The sequence below is a fragment of the Arachis ipaensis genome, chromosome B6, assembly GCF_059453495.1.
Source record: "Arachis ipaensis isolate K30076 ecotype BB chromosome B6, ASM5945349v1, whole genome shotgun sequence".
In the NCBI taxonomy this organism is placed as follows: Eukaryota; Viridiplantae; Streptophyta; class Magnoliopsida; order Fabales; family Fabaceae; genus Arachis; species Arachis ipaensis.
In genome coordinates this window covers 60,733,292-60,757,405 of record NC_142441.1, presented here as the reverse complement: position 1 = coordinate 60,757,405, position 24,114 = coordinate 60,733,292, and the positions used below count along the sequence as shown (strand labels likewise).

At 38.6% G+C, this 24,114-nt stretch overlaps 2 non-coding genes across 2 annotated transcripts; one reads left to right on the top strand and one right to left on the bottom strand.

The window, feature by feature from the left end:
• Window positions 1-8,833: 8,833 nt before the first annotated feature.
• On the bottom strand, window positions 8,834-8,941 carry LOC148555777 (small nucleolar RNA R71). The gene has a single exon (XR_015887899.1). It is a non-coding gene; the product is annotated as a small nucleolar RNA R71 (small nucleolar RNA).
• A 12,914-nt stretch (window positions 8,942-21,855) lies between these two features.
• LOC148555776 (small nucleolar RNA R71) lies at window positions 21,856-21,963 on the top strand. Its single transcript, XR_015886769.1, has one exon. It is a non-coding gene; the product is annotated as a small nucleolar RNA R71 (small nucleolar RNA).
• The last annotated feature ends 2,151 nt before the right edge of the window (window positions 21,964-24,114 follow it).

Here is a 24,114-nt window from a genome sequence, read left to right as displayed (position 1 = left end):
TGTGGTATTTCGAGTAGGATTCAATGATTGAATGACTGTGACGAGCTTCAAACTCGCGATTGCTGGGCGTAGTGACAGACGCAAAAGTATAGTAAATCCTATTCCAGCATGATCGAGAACCGACAGATGAATAGCCGTGCCGTGACAGGGTGCGTTGACTATTTTCACTGAGAGGATAGGATGTAACCACTGACAAGGGTGATGCCTCCAGATGATTAGCCGTGCCGTGACAGGGCATTTGGATCATTTTCCCGAGAGAAGACCGAAAGTAGCCATTGACAATGGTGATGCATTACATAAAGCCAGCCATGGAAAGGAGTAAGACTGATTGGATGAAGATAGCAGGAAAGCAAAGGTTCAGAGGAACAAAAGCATCTCTATTCGCTTATCTGAAATTCTCACCAATGATTTACATAAGTATTTCTATCCCTATTTTATTAATTAATTTCGAAAACTCCATTACTATTTTATATCCGCCTAACTGAGATTTACAAGGTGACCTTAGCTTGCTTCATACCAACAATCTCCGTGGGATTCGACCTTACTCACGTAAGGTATTACTTGGACGACCCAGTGCACTTGCTGGTTAGTTGTGCGAAGTTGTGAACCATGGTATTGGCGTCATGTTTTTGGCGCCATTGCCAGGGAAAGAAAGAGCAATGAATTTTACATAATCAATGTGTAATCATAATTTCTGCACACCAGTGAGAATGATGATGAGTGTCACGGATCATCACATTCATCAGGTTGAAGTGCGAATGAATATCTTAGAATAGAAGCAAGCGTGATAGAATGGAAAACAGTAGTAATTGCATTAATTCATGAAGAACAGCAGAGCTTCTCACCCCCAACAATGGGGTTTAGAGACTCATGCCATAGAGAATACAATATGAAACGTGTAAAGTGTCATGAGTTACAAGATGAATTACTAAAAGTAGCTTTTATAGTAAACTGGTGACCTAGGGTTACAGAAAATGATTAAGCTAGGGTGTTTAGTGTAAAAATCCACTTTCGGGGCCCAATTGGTGTGTGCTTGGACTGAGCATTGAAGCTTTCATGTGTAGAGACTTTTCTTGGAGTTAAACACCAGATTTTGTGCCAGTTTGGGCGTTTAACTCTAGTTTTTGTGCCAGTTTTGGAGTTAAACGCCAGAATTCTTGAGCTGAATTGGAATGCCTGTTTGGGCCATCAAATCGCGGGCAAAGTATGGACTATTATATTTTGCTGGAAAGCCCAGGATGTCTACTTTCCAACGCAATTGAGAGTGCGCCAATTGGGCTTCTGTAGCTCTAGAAAATCAACTTCGAGTGCAGGGAGGTCAGAATCCAATAGCATCTGCAGTCCTTTTTCAGCCTCTGAATCAGATTTTTGCTCAGGTCCCTCAATTTCAGCCAGAAAATACCTGAAATCACAGAAAAACACACAAACTCATAGTAAAGTCCAGAAAGGTGATTTTTATTTAAAAACTAATAAAAACATAATAAAAACTAACTAAAATATACTAAAAACATACTAAAAACAATGCCAAAAAGCGTATAAATTATCCGCTCATCAGGCACCAAAGCTGGCGTTTAACTCCAAGAAAAGTCTCTACATGTGAAAGCTTCAACGCTCAGCCCAAGCACACACCAAGTGGGCCCGGAAGTGGATTTCTGCATCATTTACTCGTTTTTGTAAACCCTAGGTTACTAGTTCATTATAAATAGGACCCTTTGCTATTATATTTTCATCTTTTGATCATATTTTGATCTGTTGATCATGTTTAGGGGGCTGGCCATTCGGCCATACCTGGACCTTGTTCTTTTGTATTTTCAACGGTGGAGTTTCTACACCCCATAGATTAAAGTGTGGAGCTCTGCTGTTCTTCATGAATTAATGCAAAGTACTATCGTTCCTCTATTCAATTCAAGCTTATTCTTGTTCTAAGATATTCATTCGCACAAAAGAACACGATGAATGTGATGATTATGTGACACTCATCACCATTCTTACTTATGAACGCGTGCCTGACAACCACTTCCGTCCTACCTGAAAACGAGCTTGAATGCATATCTCTTAGCCTCGAGATAAGAGTCTTCGTGGTATAAGCTAGAATCAATTGGCAGCATTCTTGAGATCCGAAATGTCTAAACCTTGTTTGTGGTATTTCGAGTAGGATCTGGGAAGGGATGACTGTGACGAGCTTCAAACTCGCGAGTGTTGCGCATAGTGACAGACGCAAAAGGATCAATGGGTCCTATTCCAACATGATCGAGAACTGACAGATGATTAGGCTGCGGTGACAGCGCATTTGCACCATTTTTACTGAGAGGACGGACGGGGGCCATTGACAACGGTGATCCCCCAACATACTGCTTGCCATGGAAGGGAGTACGCATGATTGGATGAAAGCAATAGGAAAGTAGAGGTTCAGAAGCAATAATCATCTCCATACGCTTATATGAAATTCCACCAATAAATTACATAAGTATTTCTATCTTTATTTTATGTTCTAATTATATTTTAATTATCAAAATCTCATAACCATTTGAATCTGCCTGAATGAGATTTACAAGATGACCATAGCTTGCTTCAAGCCGACAATCTCTGTGGGATCGACCCTTACTCACGTAAGGTTTATTACTTGGACGACCCAGTGCACTTGCTGGTTAGTTGTGCAGAGTTGTGAAAAAGAATTGAGATTATGATCGTGCGTACCAAGTTGTTGGCGCAGTTGAGATCACAATTTCGTGCACCAAGTTTTTGGCGCCATTGCCGGGGATTGTTTGAGTTTGGACAACTGATAGTTCATCTTGTTGCTCAGATTAGGTACTTTTATTTTATGTTTAAGCTTTTTTTATTATTTTTATTAATTTTCGAAAAAAAATTTAAAAAAATTTTAATAATAATAAAAATATATGTTCTTCAGAATTTTTAAGAATGAATTCTAGAGTTTCATGAGATATGTTGAATCCTGGCTAGCTGTTAAGCCATGTCTAATCTTTTGGACCGAGGTTTCACTTATCCTTAGAAGAGCTTCTTTGTCTTTCTCATCAATTTAGCTGTTGTATGTAATGTCCTGCTGAAGCTTGGCTAGCCATGTCTAATCTTTTTAGACTGAAGCTTTAGACTAACATTACATGATTCTTGGAATTCCTATTAAAAATTTTGAATTTATTTATTTTTATTTTTCCAATTAATTTTCAAAAAATTACAAAAAAAAATAAAATCATAAAATCAAAAATATTTTGTGTTTCTTCTTTGAGTCTAGTGTCAAATTTTAAGTTTGGTGTCAATTACATATTTTTTAAATTATCTTAAAAATTTTTGGAAAAAAATTCATGCATTGAGTTTTGTTCTTCATGATCTTCAAGTTGTTCTTGATGAATTTTTTTGTTTGATCTTTGCATTTTCTTGTTTGGTGTCTTTTCTTGTTTTTCATATGCATTTTTGAATTATTAGTGTCTATAGAATAAAAATTTTTAAGTTTGGTGTCTTACATGTTTTTCTTTTCTTAAAAATTTTCAAAAATATGTTCTTGATGTTCATCATGATCTTCAAAGTGTTCTTGGTGTTCATCTTGACATTCAAAGTATTCTTGCATGCATTATTAGTTTGAACAAGAAGTGGAACAGTTCCTTTTTAGCAAGAAGTTAAATAACAATAAGTGGTGGCATATATGTTTAATTATGTAGTAGCTCATTTATAATGAATAAAAGGATAGATTGTTCCCCTTTAGTGTAGATTAGCATGCTGTATATGAATCTTAGCAAATAAGAATCCTTGGAGGAAAGTAAAATAAGTAAAAAAGAAAGAAAAGAAAAGCCAAAAGTGGCAATAAAAACAGAAGAAAGCAAAGAATAAGGCTAGACACCAATAGCTTGGACCTTAGGACATATGCCTGTGGTGTCTCTATACTAGGATCTGCTTGGATGATAGGTTCTATGGAGTGCTTTAACACTTGGTAACTTGGGTTAACTAACACGGGATTATCAACAGAAAGTCCATTATCAAGAGAAACCTAGTTACAAGGCATTTAGTGACCCAAAGAGGTGCTGGACATCAATGTCTTAAGATGAATTGTGAGTCAAGTATCTGTAGTGAATATGTGTTGAGTACAAATGAGCTAAAGAAGCTACTGCTACACATGACACTAAGCTACAAGTAAGAAACAAGTTTACAGAAAAAGAAAATAAAGAAAAGAAATTACCAAGGATGAGTGAATAATAAAAGGTTATAGCAGTGTGTTAATGGATGCTTAAAGGAGACAGTCTATGCCTAAGGGTCAATAAGAAGTTAGATACTGCATTGTCTGCATAAAACCCCATGAGCTACTAATAATGCTTTGCTGATATGAACATCCCCTTCTGTTTCATTCTTTCTTCTTGATAATTTAGTACTTGCTTAGGGACAAGCAAGATTTAAGTTTGGTATTGTGATGCCAAGGCATCTTAGGCTAGTTTCACTTTCCTTTTTCCTTGTTTTTAATATGTTTTATGCACTTTCTTAAGCTATAAGTAAGCAAATTGGTAGAAATTCATGTATGCCTAGATTCATTCAGCTATGATTAATTTGATATAATTTCATGAGAATTATGCTATAATTACTTATATGCTAAGAATGATAAGAATTCTCATGACTTTAGCAAGGCTTTGATGCATGTATTGGTTGATGATAGGTGAAAGAAAGCATGGAGGAAGGTTAAAGAACGAGTATGGAAAAGATGGAGAAGAAGCAACGTTGGTTGCCAAGTTGGACAAGGCTCTGCATATTTCGCTGATGCTCAGGTTGGAGGGAGCATTGGACATCCAACGTTACCCCCAACGTTGTGAGAAAATGATCAATTCTAGGGCTGAAGGATTTTTGAGTGACGCGTACGAGTCTATGATGCGTACGCGTGAAAAAGCAAAATTTTCATATCCACGCGCAAGCGTGAGTCACGCGCACGCGTGGAATGGGGAAATTGACCATCCACGCGTACGCGTGGGTCAGGCGTACGTGTCACTAAACGAACATTGGAGTCCAACATTGCCTCAAACGCCAGCCTCCAACGTCCGCGATGAAGAACTCAGAATTTCAATTAGAAAAAGTTAAATCAACGCGTATGTGATGAGCGGATAATTTATACGCTTTTTGGCATTGTTTTTAGTATGTTTTTAGTATATTTTAATTAGTTTTTATTATATTTTTATTATTTTTTATTTAAAAATCATACTTCTGGATTTTACTATGAGTTTGTGTGTTTTTCTGTGATTTCAGGTATTTTCTGGCTGAAATTGAGGTACCTGAGCAAAAATCTGATTCAGAGGCTGAAAAAGGACTGCAGATGCTGTTGGATTCTGATGTCCCTACACTCAAAGTAGATTTTCTGGAGCTACAGAAGCCCAATTGGCACGCTCTCAATTGCGTTGGAAATTAGACATCCGGGCTTTCCAGCAATATATAATAGTCCATTTTTTTCTCGAGATTTGATGGCCCAAACAGGGGTTCCAAGTCAGCTCAAGAATTATGGCGTTTAACTCCAAAACTGGCACAAAAGCTGGAGTTAAACGCCCAAACTGGCACAAAAGCTGGCGTTTAACTCCAAGAAACATCTCTACACATGAAAGCTTCAATGCTCAGCCCAAGCACACACCAAGTGGTCCCGGAAGAAGATTTATGCATTAATTACTGATTTTTGTAACCCTAGGCTACTAGTTCTTTATAAATAGGACCTTTTGCTATTGTATTTGACACACGAGACATATACTTTTGATCTTTGAGAGTCTTATGCACGTTTGGGGGCTGGCCTCACGGCCATGCCTGGACCTTGTTCTTATGTATTTTCAACGGTGGAGTTTCTACACACCATAGATTAAGGTGTGGAGCTCTGCTGTTCCTCATGAATTAATGCAATTACTACTGTTTTTCTATTCAATTCATGCCTACTTCTTCTCTAAGATATCACTTGTTCTTCAACTTGATGAATGTGATGATCCGTGACACTCATCATCATTCTCACCTATGAAAGTGTGCCTGATAACCACCTCCGTTCTACCTTCGATTGAGTGTGTATCTCTTGGGTTTCTAATCTCAGATTGGAACCTTCGTGGTATAGGCTAGAATTATTGGCGGCCATTCCTGAGATCCGGAACGTCTAAACCTTGTCTGTGGTATTCTGAGTAGGATCTGGGAAGGGATGATTGTGACGAGCTTCAAACTCGCGATTGTGGGGCGTGTGACAGACGCAAAAGGATCAATGGATCCTATTCCGACATGATCGAGAACCGACAGCTGATTAGCTGATGTTGTGACAGAGCATCAGGACCATTTTCACTAAGAGAACGGGATGTAGCCATTGACAATGGTGATGCCCAACATAAAGCTTGCCATGGAAAGGAGTATGAATGATTGGAAGAAGGCAATAGGAAAGCAGAGGTTCAAGGGGAACAAAGCATCTTCATACGCTTATCTAAAATCCACCAATGAATTACATAAGTATCTCTATCTTTATTTTATGTTTTATTCATCTTTTAATTATCAACCCTCCATCACCATTTGAATCTGCCTGACTGAGATTTACAAGATGACCATAGCTTGCTTCAAGCCGAAAATCTCCGTGGGATCGACTCTTACTCACGTAAGTTTTATTACTTGGACGACCCAGTGCACTTGCTGGTTAGTTGTGCGGAATTCTGACAAAGTGTGATTCACGTTTGAGAGCTCCAAGTCCTTTGGCGCCATTGTTGATGATCACAATTTCGTGCACCAAGTTTTTGGCGCCGTTGCCGGGGATTGTTCGAGTTTGGACAACAGACGGTTCATCTTGTTGCTTAGATTAGGTATCTTTTCTTCAGAACTTTTTAGAATGAATTCTAGAGTTTTAAGGTGATGTTCTTATCATCACAAAAGCTGATTGATTCCCATCAATTTAGCTATTGAATGTAATGTCCTGCTGAAGCTTGGCCAAACATGTCTAATCTTTTTAGACTGAAGCTTTAGACTAACATTGCATGATTCCTGGAATTCTTATTAAAAGTTTTGATTCTCTTTATTTTCTTTTTTATATAATTTTCAAAAAAATACAAAAAAAATTTTAAAATCATAAAACCAAAAATATTTTATGTTTCTTGTTTGAGTCTAGTATCAATTTTTAAGTTTGGTGTCAATTGCATGTTTCTATTTTTCTTGCATTTTTCAAAAATTACATGCATGTATCTTCATTAATCTTCAAGTTGTTCTTGATGATTTCATTGCTTTGATCTTCAAATTCTCTTGTTTTGTATGTTTTGTTGTTTCTTACATGCATTTTTACATTGTTATAGTCCTTACTATACAAACTTTTAAGTTTGGTGTCTTGCATGCATTGTTTATTTGATCCTAGTTGCATTTTTATTGATTCCCATCATCAAAAATTCAAAAAATATTTTTAAAATTATGTCTTTTGAAGTCAATAATACAGAGAATTAAAGATTCAGAACATTCAGCAGAGGAATCAAACAGAAAAAGCTGGGCGTTCAAAACGCCCAGTGAAGAAGGAAAACTGGCGTTTAAACGCCAGCCAGGGTACCTGGCTGGGCGTTTAACGCCCAAAAAGGTAGAGACTTGGGCGTTTAATGCCAGGATGACACTAGAGGGAAGATTTTGTTTTTAATTCACATTTTTTTCAAGTTTTCATAATTTTTCAAAATCAAATCTTTTTCAAATAATATCTTTTCAATCATATCTCTTTCAAAATCAATTTCTTTCCATTTTATATTTATTTTTACTATTTTGAAAAATCCTTGCTTCAATTCAAGATTTACTTCAAAAATTTTCAAGTTGTTACTTGCCTATTAAGAAAGGATCAAACTTTAATTTTTAGAATCTTATCTTTCAATTTCTTGTTAGTCAAGTAATCAACTTTAATTTTAAAAACTTTCTTTTTCTAAATTGATTTTCAATCATATCTTTTCAATCATATCTTTTCAATCACATATTTTTCAAAATTAATTTTCAATCATATCTTTTTAATTTCTGATTTCAAAATCTTTTTCAAAAATCACTTTATTTCTTTCCCAATCTCAGTTTTCGAAAATCTCAATCAAATTTTCAAATTTCTTTTTAAAATCTTTTAATTAATTTTTGAAAATTCTTCCCCTCTTTTCACATCCTTCTATTTAAGGGACTAAGACTCCTCCTCAAGGTACAATTCGAACTCCCTCCTTCTTGATAAGTTCGAATTCCCTCTTCTCCACCTCCTCCTTCTATTCTTCTTTTCCTTTGACACCTCAAGGAATCTCTATACTGTGACATAGAGGATTCCCTACTTTCTTGTTCTCTTCTCTTTCATATGAGTAGGAATAAAGATAAAAGCATTCTTGTTGAAGCTGATCCTGAACCTGAAAGGACCTTGAAGAGAAAGCTAAGAGAAGCTAGAGAACATCTCTTTTTAGAGGGCCTAACAGAGATTTTCAAAGAAGAAGAAATCATGGCAGCCGAAAACAACAACAATGCCAACAATGCAAGGAAGGTGCTTGGTGACTTTACTGCACCTACTCCCGACTTCTATGGGAGAGGCATCTCTATCCCTGCCATTGGAGCAAACAACTTTGAGCTTAAGCCTCAATTAGTTTCTCTAATGCAACAGAATTACAAGTTTCATGGACTTCCATTGGAAGATCCTCATTAGTTCTTAGCTGAATTCTTGCAAATCTGTGACACTGTCAAGACCAATGGGGTTGACCCTGAAGTCTACAGACTTATGCTTTTTCCTTTTGCTGTAAGAGACAGAGCTAGAACATGGTTAGATTCACAACCTAAGGAAAGCCTGAACTCTTGGGAAAAGCTAGTCAATGTCTTCTTGGCAAAGTCCTTTCCACCTCAAAAATTGAGCAAGCTTAGAGTGGAAGTCCAAACCTTTAGATAGAAGGATGGTGAGTCCCTCTATGAAGCTTGGAAGAGATACAAGCAATTGATCAGAAGGTGCCCTTCTGACATGCTTTCAGAATGGAGCATCATAGGAATCTTTTATGATGGTATGTCTGAACTATCCAAGATGTCATTGGATAGCTCTGCTGGAGGATCTCTTCATCTGAAGAAGACGCCTGCAGAAGCTCAAGAACTCATTGAAATGGTTGCAAATAACCAATTCATGTAGACCTCTGAAAGGAATCCTGTGAATAATGGGTCAACTCAGAAGAAAGGAGTTCTTGAGATTGATACTCTGAATGCCATATTGGCTCAGAATAAAATATTGACCCAACAAGTCAATATGATTTCTCAGAGTTTTTTTGAATGCAAGCAGCAACAGGCAGTACTAAGGAAGCTTCCTCTGAAGAAGAAACTTATGATCCTGAGAACCCAGCAATGGAAGAGGTGAATTACATGGGAGAACCCTATGGAAACACCTATAATCCTTCATGGAGAAATCATCCAAATCTCTCATGGAAGGATCAACAGAGACCTCAACAAGGTTTCAACAACAACAATGGTAGAAGAAATAGGTTTAGCAATGGCAAGCCTTTTCCATCATCTTCTCAGCAACAGACCGAGAATTCTAAGTAGAGCCCCTCTGACTTAACAACCATTGCCTCTGATCTAATCAAAACCACTCAAAGTTTCATGACTGAAACAAGGTCCTCCATTAGAAATTTGGAGGCGCAATTGGGTCAGCTGAGTAAGAAAATTACTGAACTCCCTCCTAGCACTCTCCCTAGCAATACAGAAGAGAATCCAAAAAGAGAGTGCAAGGCCATAACCACATCTCACATGGCCGAACATGGAGAGGAGGAAGAGGCAGTGATTCCCACTGAGGAAGACCTCAATGGACGTCTACTGACCTCCATGGAGTTCCCAAATGAGGAACCATGGGAATCTGAGGCTCAGACTGAGACCATAGAGATTCCATTAAATTTACTTTTGCCATTCATGAGCTCTGATGAGTATTCTTCCTCTGAAGAGGATAAAGATGTTACTGAAGAGCAAGTTGTTAAGTACCTTGGAGCAATCATGAAGCTAAATGCCAGGTTGTTTGGTAATGAGACTTGGGAGGATGAACCTCCGTTGCTTATCAAAGAACTGGATGACTTGACTAGGCAGAGATTACCTCAAAAGAGACATGACCCTCGAAAGTTCTCAATCCCTTGTACCATAGGCACCATGACCTTTGAGAAGGCTCTGTGTGACCTAGGGTCAAGCATAAACCTTATGCCTCTCTCTGTAATGGAGAAGCTAGGGATCATTGAGGTACAATCTGCAAGAATCTCACTAGAGATGGCAGACAATTCAAAGAAACAGGCTTATGGACTTGTAGAGGATGTCTTGGTCAAGGTTGAAGACCATTACATCCCTGCTGATTTCATAATCCTAGAAACTGGGAAGTGTATGGATGAATCCATCATCCTTAGCAGACCCTTCCTAGCCACAGCAAAAGCTGTGATTGAGGTTGACAGAGGAGAATTGATCATTTAAGTGAATGAAGAGTCCCTTGTGTTTAAAGCTCAAGGATATCCCTCTGTCACCATGGAGAGGAAGCATGAAGAGCTTCTCTCAATACAGAGTCAAACAGAGCCCCCACAGTCAAACTCTAAGTTTGGTGTTGGAAGGCCACAACCAAACTTTATGTTTTGTGTTGAACCCCCACATTCAAACTCTAAGTTTGGTGTTGGGAGGTTCCAACATTGCTCTGAACATCTGTGAGGCTCCATGAGAGCCACTATCAAGCTATTGACATTAAAGAAGCGCTTGTTGGGAGGCAACCCAATTTTTACTTATCTATGTTAAATTTCTATTTTTTATTGTTATTTTATGTTTTCTATAGGTTGATGATCATGTGAAGTCACAAAAACAATTGAAAAAGCAAAAACAAAGTAAAAAATAGAATGAAAAACAGAACACCCTGGAGGAGATAGTTACTGGCGTTTAAACGCCAGTAAAGGTAGCAGAATGGGCGTTAAACGCCCAGTCTGGCACCATTCTGGGCGTTAAACGCCAGAAAAGGGCACTAGACTGGCGTTTAATGCCAGAAAAGGGCAAGAAGCTGGCGTTAAACACCAGAAATGGGCAGCAGCCTGGTGTTTAACGCCAGGATTGGCAGAAAGAGGCGTTTTGCACGCCACTTGGTGCAGGGATGAGATATCCTTGACACCTCAGGATCTGTGGACCCCACAGGATCCCTACCTACCCCACCACTCTCCTTCTTCTTCACCCATTCACCAATCACCTCAATACCTCTTCCCCAAAAAACCCTTCACCTATCAAATCCCATCATTCTCTTCACTACTCACATCCATCCTTCATAAAACCCCACCTACCTCACAATTCAAATTCAAACCACTTTCCCACCCAAACCCACCCATAATGGCCGAACCATACACACCCCTCTCACTCCTATATAAACCCATATTCACTCCTTCATTTTCACACAACCTAAACACCACTTCTCCCCTTTGGCCGAAACACAAAGCCCACTCCATCTCCTCTATTTATTCTTCTTCTACTCTCTTCTTTCTTCTTTTGCTCGAGGACGAGCAACCTTCTAAGTTTGGTGTGGTAAAAGCTAAATCTTTTTGTTTTTCCATAACCATTTATGGCACCAAAGGCCGGAGAAACCTCTAGGAAGAGGAAAAGGAAGGCAAAAGCTTCCACCTCTGAGTCATGGGAGATGGAGAGATTTCTCTCATGGGTGCATCAAGACCACTTCTATGAAGTTGTGGCCAAGAAGAAGGTGATCCGGAGATCTGACATGAGATCCGAAGAAGAGGTTGGGAAGTTCTCACCAACCCCATTCAACAAGTCGGAATCTTAATGGTTCAAGAGTTCTATGCCAATGCATGGATTACCAAGAACTGTGATCAAAGTGTGAACCCGGACCCTAAGAATTGGCTTACAATGGTCCGAGGGAAATACTTGGATTTTAGTCCGGAAAATGTAAGGTTGGCATTCAACTTGCCCATGATGCAAGGAGATGCACACCCCTACACTAGAAAGGTCAACTTTGATCAAAGGTTGGATCAAGTCCTCATGGACATATGTGAAGAGAGCACTCAATGGAAGAGAGATTCAAGAGGGAAGCCGGTTCAACTAAGAAGGCATGACCTCAAGCCCGTGGCTAGGGGATGGTTAGAGTTCATCCAACGCTCAATCATTCATCCTAGTAACCGGTCCAAAGCCACTATAGACCGGGCTATCATGATACATAGCATCATGATTGGAGAGGAAGTGGAAGTTCATGAGGTTATATCCCAAGAACTCTACAAGGTGGTGGACAAGTCCTCTCCTTTGGCAAGGTTAGCCTTCCCTCATCTCATTTGTAACCTTTGCAATTCGGTTGGAATTGACATAGAGGGAGACATTCTCATTGATGAGGACAAGCCCATCACTAAGAAAAGGATGGAGAAAACAAGAGAACCTCATCAAGAGCATGAGGAAATTCCACATGATGAAATCCCTGAGATACCTCAAGGGATGCATCTTCCTCCACAAAACTATTGGGAGCAAATCAACACCTCCCTAGGAGAATTAAGTTCCAACATGGGACAACTAAGTGTCTATGCCTTAAAGCTATGAAAATGAATCCATCACCTTTCTTAAATGAAAAATGTTTTTAATTGAAAAAGACAAAGAAGTGCATGAATTTCAAATTTTAAAACAGTTTAATTATTTTGATGTGGTGGCAATGCTATTGTTTTTCTGAATGAATGCGTGAACAGTGCATATTTTTGAATTTGTTGATTCATGAATGTTAAAATTGTTGGCTCTTGAAAGAATGAAAGGAAAAGGAGAAATGTTATCTGCTGATCTGAAAAATCATAAAATTGATTCTTGAAGCAAGAAAAACTAGTGAAAAGCTTGCAAAAAAAAAAAGAAAAAAGAAAAAAGCAAGTAGAAAAAGCAAATACCCCTTTAAACCAAAAGGCAAGGGTGATAAAAAAGGATCCAAGGCTTTGAGCATCAGTGGATAGGAGGGCCCACAGGAATAAAATCCTGGCCTAAGCGGCTAAACCAAGCTGTCCCTAACCATGTGCTTGTGGCGTGAAGGTGTCAAGTGAAAACTTGAGACTGAGCGGTTAAAGTCGAGGTCCAAATCAAAAAGAATAGTGTGCTTAAGAACCCTGGACACCTCTAATTGGGGACTCTAGCAAAGCTGATTCACAATCTGAAAAGGTTCACCCAGTTATGTGTCTGTGGCATTTATGTATCCGGTGTTAATACTGGAAAACAAAGTGCTTAAGGCCACGGCCAAGACTCATAAAGTAGCTGTCTTCAAGGATCAACATACTTAACTAGGAGAATCAATAACACTATCTGGATTCTGAGTTCCTATAGATGCCAATCATTCTGAACTTCAAAGGATAAAGTGAGATGCCAAAACTGTTTAGAAGCAAAAAGCTAAAAGCCCCGCTCATCTAATTAATACTAATCTTCATAGATGTTTTTGGAATTCATTGTATATTCTCTTCTTTTTATCCTATTTGATTTTCAGTTGCTTGGGGACAAGCAACAATTTAAGTTTGGTGTTGTGATGAGCGGATAATTTTTACGCTTTTTGGCATTGTTTTTAGTATGTTTTTAGTATATTTTAAGTAGTTTTTATTATATTTTTATTTGTTTTATTCAAAAATCATACTTCTGAACTTTACTATGAGTTTGTGTGTTTTTCTGTGATTTCAAGTATTTTCTGGCTGAAATTGAGGGACCTGAGCAAAAATTTGATTCAGAGACTGAAAAAGGACTGCAGAGGCTGTTGGATTCTGACCTCCCTGCACTCAAAGTAGATTTTCTGGAGCTACAGATACCCAATTGGCGCGCTCTCAATTGCTTTGGAAATTAGACATCCTGGGCTTTCCAGCAATATATAATAGTCCATACTTTACCCGAGATTTGATGGCCCAAACAGGCGTTCCAAGTCAGCTCAAGAATTTTAGCGTTTAACTCCAAAACTGGCACAAAAGCTGGAGTTAAACGCCCAAACTGGCACAAAAGCTGGCGTTTCACTCCAAGAAAAGTCTCTACATATGAAAGCTTCAATGCTCAGCCCAAGCACACACCAAGTGGGCCCGAAAGAAGATTTCTACATTAATTACTGATTTCTGTAACCCTAGGCTACTAGTTCTCTATAAATAGGACCTTTTGCTATTGTATTTGACACACGAGACATATACTTTTGATCTTTGAGAGTCTTATGCACGTTTGGGGGCTGGCCTCACGGCCATGCCTGGACCTTGTTCTTATGTATTTTCAATGGTGGAGTTTCTACACACCACAGATTAAGGTGTGGATCTCTGCTGTTCCTCATGAATTAATACAATTACTACTGTTTTTCTATTCAATTCACCCCTACTTCTTCTCTAAGATATCACTTGTTCTTCAACTTGATGAATGTGATGATCCGTGACACTCATCATCATTCTCACCTATGAACGTGTGCCTGACAACCACCTCCGTTCTACCTTCGATTGAGTGTGTATCTCTTGGGTTTCTAATCTCAGATTGGAACCTTCGTGGTATAGGCTAGAATTATTGGCGGCCATTCCTGAGATCTGGAACGTCTAAACCTTGTCTGTGGTATTCTGAGTAGGATCTAGGAAGGGATGACTGTGACGAGCTTCAAACTCGCGATTGTGGGGCGTGTGACAGACGCAAAAGGATCAATGAATCCTATTCCGACATGATCGTGAACCGACAGCTGATTAGCCGATGTTGTGACAAAGCATCAGGACCATTTTCACTGAGAGGACGGGTTGTAGCCATTGACAACGGTGATGCCCAACATAAAGCTTACCATGGAAAGGAGTATGAATGATTGGAAGAAGGCAATAGGAAAGCAGAGGTTCAAGGGGAACAAAGCATCTTCATACGCTTATCTGAAATCCACCAATGAATTACATAAGTATCTCTATCTTTATTTTATGTTTTATTCATCTTTTAATTATCAACCCTCCATCACCATTTGAATCTGCCTGACAGAGATTTACAAGATGACCATAGCTTGCTTCAAGCCGACAATCTCCGTGGGCTCGACTCTTACTCACGTAAGGTTTATTACTTGGATGACCCAATGCACTTACTGGTTAGTTGTGCGGAATTGGGACAAAGTGTGATTCACGTTTGAGAGCTCCAAGTCCTTTGGCGCCATTGTTGATGATCACAATTTCGTGCACCAGTATGCGTGACGCGTACGCGTGGATGGGAAAAAGGGCGAATCACGCGTAAGCGTGGAGTACGTTGGTATGCGAAATTGTTACTCTGAGGTTGTAAAATTTGTTGTTCGTTCTCTCCCTGGCAATAGCGCCAATAACTGGTGCACAATACCATGGTCCAAACATAACTTCACAACTTCGCACAACTAACCAGCAAGTGCACTGGGTCGTCCAAGTAATAAAACCTTACGTGAGTAAGGGTCGATCCCACGAAGATTGTTGGTATGAAGCAAGCTATGGTCACCTTGTAAATCTCAGTCAGGCAGATATCAAATGAAAATGAAGTTTTCGAATAATAACAATGAATAAACAGAAAATAAAGATAGAAATACTTATGTAATTCATTGGTGAGAATTTCAGATAAGTGTATAGAGATGCTTTCGTTCCTCTGAACCTCTGCTTTCCTGCTGTCTTCATCCAATCCTTCCTACTCCTTTCCATAGCAAGCTTTCTGTAAGGGCATCACCGTTGTCAATGGCTACATCCCATCCTCTCTGTGAAAATGGTCCGATGCGCAGTCACTGCATGGCTAATCATCTGGAGATTCTCGATCATACTGGAATAGGATTCACTATCCTTTTGCGTCTGTCACTACGCCCAGCACTCGCGAGTTTGAAGTTCGTCACAACCATCCCTTCCCAGATCCTACTCGGAATACCACAGACAAGGTTTAGACTTTTCGGATCTCAAGAATGGCCATCCATGGGTTCTAACTTATACCACGAAGATTCTGATTAAGAGATCTAAGAGATACTTATTCAATCTGAGGTAGAACGGAAGTCGTTGTCAGGCACGCGTTCGTAGGGAATGATGATGATTGTCATGTTCATCACATTCATGTTGAAGTGCGAATGAATATCTTAGAGGCGGAATAAGTTGAATTGAATAGAAAAACAGTAGTACTTTGCATTAATTCATGAGGAACAGCAGAGCTCCACACCTTAAACTATGGAGTGTAGAAACTCTACCATTGAAAATACATAAGTGATGAAGGTTCAGGCATGCCTGAATGGCCAGCCCCCAAACGTGATCAATAGATCAAAAGATAATCCAGAGATGTCAAATACAATAGTAAAAAGTCCTATTTATACTAAACTAGCTACTAGGGTTTACAGAAGTAAGTAATTGATGCATAAATCCACTTCCGGGGCCCACATGGTGTGTGCTTGGGCTGAGCTTGAAGTTTACATGTGCAGAGGCTTCTTCTGGAGTTGAACGCCAAGTTGTAACATGTTTTTGGCGTTCAACTTTGGTTCGTGACGTGTTTCTGGCGTTTAACTCCAGACTGCAGCGTAGAACTGGCGTTCAACGCCCTTTTGTGTCGTTTAAACTCGACCAAAGTATAGACTATTATATATTTCTGGAAAGCCCTGGATGTCTACTTTCCAACGCAATTAGAAGCTCACCATTTTGAGTTTTGCAGCTCCAGAAAATCCATTTTGAGTGCAGGGATGTCAAAATCCAACAGCATCAGCAGTCCTTCTTCAACATCTGAATCTGATTTTTGCTCAAGTCCCTCAATTTCAGCCAGAAAATACCTGAAATCATAGAAAAACACACAAACTCATAGTAAAGTCCAGAAATGTGAATTTAACATAAAAACTAATAAAAACATCCCTAAAAGTAACTAGATCCTACTAAAAACATACTAAAAACAATGCCAAAAAGCGTATAAATTATCTGCTCATCACAACACCAAACTTAAATTGTTGCTTGTCCCCAAGCAACTGAAAATCAAATAGGATAAAAAGAAGAGAATATACTATAAATTCCAAAATATCAATGAAACATAGCTCCAATCAGATGAGCGGGACTTGTAGCTTTTTGCCTCTTGAATAGTTTTGGCATCTCACTTTATCCATTGAAGTCCAGAATGATTGGCATCTATAGGAACTCAGAGTTCAGATAGTGTTATTGATTCTCCTAGTTCAGTATGTTGATTCTTGAACACAGTTACTTTATGAGTCTTGGCCGTGGCCCTAAGCACTTTGTTTTCCAGTATTACCACCGGATACATAAATGCCACAGACACATAATTGGGTGAACCTTTTTCAGATTGTGACTCAGCTTTCCTAAAGTCCCCAATTAGAGGTGTTCAGGGTTCTTAAGCATATTCTTCTTTTGCTTTGGACCTAGACTATAACCGCTCAGTCTCAAGTTTTCACTTGACACCTTCACGCCACAAGCACATGGTTAGGGACAGCTTGGTTTAGCCGTTTAAGCCAGGATTTTATTCCTTTAGGCCCTCCTATCCACTGATGCTCAAAGCCTTGGGATCCTTTTTATTTACCCTTGCCTTTTGGTTTTAAGGGTTATTGGCTTTTTGCTCTTGCCTTTTGGTTTTAAGAGCTTTTGGCTTTTTCTGCTTGCTTTTTCTTTCTTCTATTTTTTTTCGCCATTTTTTTTCTTTTCTTTCCTTTTTTTTTTCTGCAAGCTTTTGTATTCACTGCTTTTTCTTACCTCAAGAATCAATTTTATGATTTTTCAGATTATCAAATAACATGTCTCCTTGTCATCATTCTTTCAAGAGCCAACATATTTAACGTTCATGAACAACAACTTCAAAAGACATATGCACTGTTCAAGCATTCATTCAAAAAACAAAAAGTATTGTCACCACATCAATATAATTAAACTAAGTTCAAGGATAAATTCGAAACTCATGTACTTCTTGTTCTTTTGAATTAAAACATTTTTCATTTAAGAGAGGTGATGGATTCATAGGACATTCATAACTTTAAGACAAAGTTACTAAATACTAATGATCATGTAATAAGACACAAACATGGATAAGCACTTAACATAAAGAAAACGAAAAACAGAGAATTTAAGAACAAGGAATGAGTCCACCTTAGTGATGGTGGCATTTCCTTCTTGAGGAACCAATGATGTCCTTGAGCTCTTCTATGTCTCTTCCTTGTCTTTGTTGCTCCTCCCTCGTTGCTTTTTGATCTTCTCTAATTTCATGAAGGATGATGGAGTGCTCTTGATGTTCCACCCTTAATTGTCCCATGTTGGAACTTAATTCTCCTTGGGAGGTGTTGATTTGCTCCCAAAAATTCTGTGGAGGAAAGTGCATCCCTTGAGGTATCTCAGGGATTTCTTGATGGTGAGCTTCCTCATGCGTTTCTTGAGCTCCATGAGTGGGCTCTCTTGTTTGCTCCATCCTTTTCTTATTGATGGGCTTCTCTTCCTCAATGGGAATGTCTCCTTCTATGAAAGCTCCAGATGAGTAACATAGATGGCAAATAAGATGAGGGAAAGCTAGCCTTGCCAAGGGGGAGGGCTTTTCGGCTATTTTGTAGAGTTCAGGGAAGATGACTTCATGAACTTCTACTTCCTCACCAATCATGATGCTATGAATCATGATGGCCCGATCCACAGTAACTTCAGATCGGTTGCTAGTGGGGATGATGGAGTGTTGGATGAACTCCAACCATCCTCTAGCCACAGGCTTAAGGTCCAGTCTTCTAAGTTGAACCGGTTTGCCTTTTGAGTCAATCTTCCATTGAGCTCCTTCCACACATATGTCCATGAGGACTTGGTCCAACCTTTGATCAAAGTTGACCCTTCTAGTGTAGGGGCGTGAATCTCCTTGCATCATAGGCAAGTCAAATGCCAACCTCACATTTTCCGGACTAAAATCTAAGTATTTCCCCCGAACCATGGTGAGATAATTCTTTGGGTTCGGGTTCTTACTTTGATCATGGTTCTTAGTGATCCATGCATTGGCATAGAACTCTTGAACCATTAGGATGCCGACTTGTTGGATGGGGTTTGTTAGAACTTCCCAACCTCTTCTTTGGATTTCATGTCGGATCTCCGGATACTCATTTCTCTTGAGCTTGAAAGGGACCTCGAGGATCACTTTCTTCTTGGCCACAACATCATAGAAGTGGTCTTGATGAGCTTTGGAGATGAATCTTTCCATCTCCCATGACTCGGAGGTGGAAGCTTTTGTCTTCCCTTTCCCTTTTCTAGAGGATTCTCTGGTCTTGGGTGCCATCAATGGTAATGGAAAAACAAAAAGCTTATGCTTTTACCACACCAAACTTAGAATATTGCTCGCCCTCGAGCAAGAGAAGAAAGAATAGATGTAGAAAAAGAAGAAAATATGGAGGAGAGGAGGGAGAGTTGTATTCGGCCAAGAAGGTGAAGAGAGGGTTATATTGTGTGAAAATGAGGAAGAATGGAAGGTTTTATATAGGGAGGGGAGGGGGGTTAGTTTCGGCCATATAGGGTGGATTTGGGTGGGAAATTGATTTTGAATTTTGAAGGGAGGTGGAGTTTATGAGGTAGGTTTATGGGGAAGAGTGGATGGATGTGAGTGGTTAAGTGGGGATAGGGAAGAGAGATTGAGGTGATTGGTGAAGAGTTTTGGGGAAGAGTGTTTATTGGGAAGAGAGGATGAACATTGAGAAGAGGGAAGATAGTGAATGGTGGTAGGTAGGGATCATGTGGGGTCCACAGATGCTGAGTTGATCCTGTGGGGTCCACATTTCCTGAGGTGTCAAGGATTTGCATCCCTGCACCAATTAGGCATGTAAAATGCCTTTGCATGCAATTCTGGCGTTTAAACGCCGAATTGATGCTTGTTCTGGGCATTCAGCGCCCAGATGTAGCATGTTTCTGGCGTTGAACGCCAGCCAGATGCTTGTTTCTGGCATTCAGCGCCAGCTCTTCCTCAGTGTGCATTTCTGGCATCTGAACGCCAGGATGCTGCTTGTTTCTGGCATTCAACACCAGATCCATGCTCTGTTCTGGCGTTGAACACCAGCCAGATGCTCCTTACTGGCGTTTAAACGCCAGTAAGATCCTCCTCCAGGGTGTGATTTTTCTTCTGCTATTTTTGATTCTGTTTTTAATTTTTTGATTTATTTTGTGACTCCACATGATCATGAACCTAATAAAATATGAAATAAAAATAAAAAATAAAAATAAAATTAGATAAATAAAAATTGGGTTGCCTCCCAACAAGAGCTTCTTTAATGTCAATAGCTTGACAGTGGGCTCTCATGGCTCCACACAGGTGATCAGGTCAATTTTATAGACTCCCAACACCAAACTTAGAGTTTGGATATGGAAGTTCAACACCAAACTTAGAGTTTGGCTGAGGCCTCCCAACACCAAACTTAGAGTTTGACTGTGGGGCTTTAGTTGACTCTGTACTGAGAGAAGCTTACTGTGCCTCTTTTCGATATTTACAGAAGGATGTCCTAGAGTTTTAAACACAAGGGAGTCCTCATTCAATTGAAGGACTAGTTCACCTCTGTCAACATCAATCACAGCTCTTGCTGTGGCTAGGAAGGGTCTTCCAAGGATGATGGATTCATCCTCATCCTTCCCAGTATCTAGGATTATGAAATCAGCAGGGATGTAAAGGCCTTCAACCTTTACTAATATGTCCTCTACTTGTCCATAAGCCTATTTTCTGGAATTGTCTGCCATCTCTAATGAGATTTTAGCAGCTTGTACCTCAAAGATTCCCAGTTTCTCCATTACAGAGAGTGGCATGAGGTTTATTCCTGACCCAAGGTCACATAGAGCCTTCGCAAAGGTCATGGTGCCTATGGTATAAGGTATTAGGAACTTTCCAGGATCCTGTTTCTTCTGAGGCAATGTCAGTTGATCCAATGCATTTAGTTCATTGGTGAATAGGGGAGGTTCGTCTCCCCAAGTCTCATTACCAAATAAATTGGCATTCAGCTTCATGATTGCACCAAGGAACTTGGCAACTTGCTCTTCAGTAACATCCTCATTCTTTTCTGAAGAGGAATACTCATCAGAGATCATGAAGGACGTAAGGAGGTTTAATGGAATCTCTATGGTCTCTAGATGAGCCTCAGATTCCATTGGTTCCTCAGAGGGAAACTCCTTGTTGATCACAGGACGTCCCAGGAGGTCTTCCTCCTTGGGATTCATGTCCTCAACCTCCCTCACATGTTCGGCCATGGTAATTAATTCAATGGCCTTGCACTCTCCTTTTAGATTCTCTTCTGTATTGCTTGGGAGAGTACTAGGGGGAGTTTCAGTGATCTTCTTACTCAGCTGGCCCACTTGTGCTTCCAAATTTCTAATGGAAGACCTTGTTTCATTCATGAAACTCAAAGTGACCTTAGATAGATCAGAGACTAAGTTTGCTAAATTAGAGGTATTTTGTTCAGAATTCTCTGTCTGTTGCTGAGTGGATGATGGAAAAAGGTTTACTATTATTAAACATGTTTCTTCCACCATTATTAAAGCCTTGTTGAGGCTTTTGTTGATCCTCCCATGAGAAATTTGGGTGATTTCTCCATGAGGGGTTATAGGTGTTTCCATAGGGTTCACCCATGTAATTCACCTCTGCTATTGCAGGGTTCTCAAGATCATAAGCTTCTTCTTTAGAAGATGCCTCTTGAGTGCTGTTGGATGCAGCTTGCATTCCATTCAGACTCTGAAAAATCATATTGACTTACTGAGTCAATATTTTGTTCTGAGCCAATATGGCATTCAGAGTATCTATTTCAAGAACTCCCTTCTTCTGAGACATCCCATTACTTACAGGATTCCTCTCAGAAGTGTACATGAACTGGTTATTAGCAACCATGTCAATGAGTTCTTGAGCTTCTGTAGGCGTTTTCTTTAGGTGAATGGATCCACCTGCAGAAGTATCCAATGACATCTTAGCTAATTCAGACAGACCATCATAGAATATATCCAGGATAGTCCATTCTGAAAGCATGTCAGAAGGACACTTTTTGGTCAGTTCCTTGTATCTCTCCCAAGCTTCATAGAGGGATTCACCTTCTTTCTGTCTGAAGGTTTGAACATCCACTTTAAGCTTACTCAGCTTTTGAGGAGGAAAGAACTTGGCTAAGAAAGCCGTGACCAGCTTATCCCAAGAGTTCAGGCTATCTTTGGGTTGAGAGCCCAACCACACTCTAGCTTTGTCTATTACAGCAAACGGGAAAAGCATGAGCCTGTAGACTTCAGGATCTACTCCATTAGTCTTAACAGTATCACAGATCTGCAAGAATTCAGTTAAGAACTGAAAAGGATCTTCAGATGGAAGTCCATGAAACTTGCAGTTTTGTTGCATTAGAGAAACTAATTGAGGTTTCAGCTCAAAATTATTTGCTCCAATGGTAGGGATGGAGATGCTTCTTCCATGTAAATTGGAATTAGGTGCAGTAAAGTCACCAAGCATCCTCCTTGCATTATTATTTTCGGCTGCCATCTCCTCTTCCTGTTCGAAAATTTCTGCAAGGTTATCTCTGGATTGTTGTATTTTAGCTTCTCTTAGTTTCCTCTTCAGAGTCCTTTCAGGTTCAGGGTCTTCTTCAACAAGAATGTTCTTGTCCTTGCTCCTGCTCATATGAAAAAGAGGGAACAGAAAAAATAATAATAATAGGAATCCTTTTTACCCAGGTATAGAGGTTTCCCTGTGTGAGTAGAAGAAGAAAAGAATGTAATGTAAAAAAGGGAAGAAGAGAAAATTCGAACACAGATGGAAGAAGGGGTTCAAATTTGGGTGAGATGAAGTGTTAGTAAATGAATAAATAAATAGAAGGAGATGAGAGAGAGAGAGAGGATTTTCGAAAATAAAATTTTGAAAAGGGGTTAGTGATTTTCGAAAATTAGGAATGAAATCAAATTAAAATTGAAAATTGAAATAATTAGTTAATTAAAAGAACTTTTGAAAAAGAGGGAAGAGATTTTCGAAAATTAGAGAGAGAGAGTTAGTTAGGTAGTTTTGAAAAAGATAAGAAACAAACAAAAAGTCAATTAGTTAGTTGAAAAAGATTTGAAAATTAATTTTGAAAAGATAAGAAGATAAAAAGTTAGAAAAGATATTTTAAAATCAAATTTTTGAAAAAGATATGATATGAAGAGATATGATTTTGAAAGAGATAAGATAAAAAGATACTTTTGAAAAGATATGATTAAAATTAGTTTTGAAAAAGATTTGATTTTTAAAATCACAATTAATGACTTGATTCACAAGAAATCACAAGATATGATTCTAGAACTTAATGTTTGAATCTTTCTTAACAAGTAAGTAAAAAACTTGAAATTTTTTTGAATCAAAACATTAATTGATGATGTGATTTTCGAAAATATGATATAAAGATAAGAAAAAGATTTTGAAAATATTTTTAAAATTTTTGAAAATAAATAAGAGAAATGAAAAAGATTTGATTTTTGAAAAAGATAAGATTTTTAAATTGAAAATTTGATTTGACTCATAAAAACAACTAGATTTTAAAAATTTTTGAAAAAGTCAATCCAAATTTTCAAAATTTATGAGTGAAAAGGGGAAAGATATTTTTTTGATTTTTTAATTTTTAATGAAGAAAGAGAAAAACATGAAAAAGACTCAATGCATGAGAATCTTTTATCAAAACATGTAATGAATGCAAGAACACTATGAATGTCAAGGTGAACACCAAGAACACTTTGAATGTCAAGATGAACACCAAGAACATATTTTTGAAAAATTTTTTATGAAAAGAAAACATGCAAGACACCAAACTTAGAAATCTTTAATGCTTAGACCTAAGAATTCAAGAATGCATATGAAAAACACCATACAACACAAAACAATACAATATGAAGATCAATCAAGAAGGTTTATCAAGAACAACTTGAAGATCATGATGAATGCAATGCATGAATGCATTTTTTTCGAAAAGTGCAAATGGAGATGCAATTGACACCAAACTTACAATTGACTCAAGACTCAAACAAGAAACACAAAATATTTTTTATTTTTATGATTTTATGATTTTTTTGGATTTTTTTTTCGAAAATTAGTGTGAAAAAGAAAAATAAGGATTCCAAAATTTTTAATATGAATTCCAGGAATCTTGTACTCTTAGTTTAAAGCTCCAATCTGAGGGTTAGGCATGGCTTAATAGCCAGCCAGCTCTAGGATATAAATCAGGCATGCAACAGCTGATATTCCAATTAACTTGCCTCTATGTTGATGGTTGGA